Source organism: Octopus bimaculoides, chromosome 1, assembly GCF_001194135.2.
Source record: "Octopus bimaculoides isolate UCB-OBI-ISO-001 chromosome 1, ASM119413v2, whole genome shotgun sequence".
Lineage (NCBI taxonomy): Eukaryota > Metazoa > Mollusca > Cephalopoda > Octopoda > Octopodidae > Octopus > Octopus bimaculoides.
This window is the reverse complement of record NC_068981.1, coordinates 34,851,138-34,853,349: the sequence shown is the minus strand read 5'-3', so window position 1 is coordinate 34,853,349 and position 2,212 is coordinate 34,851,138. Positions and strand designations below refer to the sequence as shown.

Sequence of the window (2,212 nt, the reverse complement as noted above, 5' to 3'; positions counted from 1 at the left end):
TATATATAGCATACACCTATACAAGTTATAGATGGCGATGACGATAACATTAGACAATGTCAGTGATGTTTGGTCGATTTTTATAGACCATCCCACTTCTATAAATATGTGGCCTTGTGCCAAACTGAGAATTATTCATTACTATTTACAGTTAATGTTACGTTTAAGGACGGGAGCGACGAGGCTGTCTACCGCACCTCGGCAGTCAAAACCCACGCCTTCCCACCACGTTTACTGTTCGATGAACAACGTTGGATCGCCTGATTTGGGATACTTAGTTACTTTTTGGAGTTAAAAATCAGTTATAGCAATTTGATATACAAATTGGCATAACCGTTAGAACGGTAGATTTAGTACCGCGCAGTATGTGTTCCAACTCTGTTCGCTCAGAGATCGAATGCTACTGTGTCCAGCTTCGCTTTTCGTCCTTTCTGGGTCAATAAAAAATATCAATCAAAGACGTTAGCTTACCAGCAGTGTATAAAAATCAGACCTTATGTCTTCTGGCTTACTTGCATGGTCAGCTTAGTCCGATGCCCAGTTTAATACCACCATCTGACAATATCGGTGAACTGCCCGGTCTAAAGCGAAACTCAGAGAAGACCGTCAATTTTAATATTACCTATATATATATATATATATATATATACACACTAGCGTAGGTAGAGTGTATGCCGCCCCCGGATCCGACAAAAAAACGCATATTGCCTACAGCAGACACAAAAGTGCAACCCCTTTAAAATGCTGCCCGGGCGAATCGGCCCTACCACCCTCTAGCTATGCTAGTGTATATATATATATATATATATATATATATATATATATATATATATCGCACCTGTATTTCAAAGTGTTAGCCTTGTCACACTCTATGTCGCGCTGAATCTTCCTGAGAACTAAGTACGTTAAAAGTACACGTGTTTGTGAAGTGTTCAACCACGTGCACGTTAATTTCATGAGCAGGCTGTTCGGTTGACCAGATCAACTAGTAACATCGTCGTCGTGACCGACACAGTGCCAGTTATATATATATAACTGTATATACTTGCAGTACACTACCAACACTTGACACCTCATGGTTGTTTTCGCCTCAAAGTCAACTTAATGTCACAATGCCTAGCCAGTCCTGGCGTTCTACATCTTTATTAACCTGGATTCTAATGAATCCTGTGATAATCCTTTCTACTGAAATTGCAAGGCCTGAAACTTGGAGGCAGAGATTAAGTCGATTACATCGACCTCAGTGCGTAACTACTATTTTGGATTAACCATTAAGCAAAATAAGCACGTACTGAGGGCTTCAAGGGAAGTGTGGAACACCACGGAAATGGTAAATGGTTTACGGCACGAAGTGGTTTATAAGATTGGAAATATAATTTCGAAGTGTTCATGGTGTCATAGTGAGGATCTGATAAAAGACCTTTGCAATTAGGAGAAAAACTTTCCAAATATAAATAGGGTGGAGAATTTTCAGATATAAGTAAAATGGAAGTACACAAAAATAAACATTAATTTCCATCTTACTGTTAGATTTGCTTCATTTTGAAAAATAAAAAAATTATTTTATGGTTTATAATTCTTTTCATTTTGAATTACAGGTGTCGAAACCATAATGATATCCGTGGGGCAGCTGATGATGGAGAATTGTTGGTATGGCTGTTTTTTGTATATGTAGAATAGTTTTATAACACATCCTTTTGATATATGAGGACACCAAAATCTTTAAAAGTGCTTTGGGCCTCTATGCGTCTTAATCCGGTCCTGTTTCTGATAAAGATTTACACTAGATAAAACTCATATTTCTAAGTTTCCTACAGCTGTTCGGATTAATCCGATATAATAAATGGCTACTATGTTTGCTTGTTTTGTGTTTCATTAGATCTTTAGAAGACAACTTCCGTATTAATATCTGTTTGCATTTAGTTTCCTGTCCCTTTTATGCTTTGACTTCTTTACCTTTCAGACTGAATTATTTGTCCTAATTTTAAGAATTGACTTCCAGCATTAATTTTAATTGGATTTTCATTCTGCCAGCTACTTCCTTCTTTCTACTTAATTTACACGACACTAGCTGACACGCAAGTTCATATCTACACACACAAATATAGACACGGTCAAACACACGCACTCACGCACGCACACCCACACCCACACACGTGTGTGTGTGTGTATATATATATATATATATATATATATATATATATATATATAT

The 2,212-nt window shown here is 37.1% G+C and overlaps 1 long non-coding RNA gene across 1 annotated transcript in view; it reads left to right on the top strand.

Annotated features, from left to right (window-relative positions):
- Positions 1-1,857, top strand: part of LOC128249808 (uncharacterized) — a 24,715-nt gene extending 22,858 nt beyond the window's left edge. Inside the window, exon 2 of the long non-coding RNA XR_008265932.1 lies at positions 1,599-1,857. This is a non-coding gene — a long non-coding RNA (uncharacterized LOC128249808). The remainder of the gene's footprint in view (positions 1-1,598) is intronic.
- The last annotated feature ends 355 nt before the right edge of the window (positions 1,858-2,212 follow it).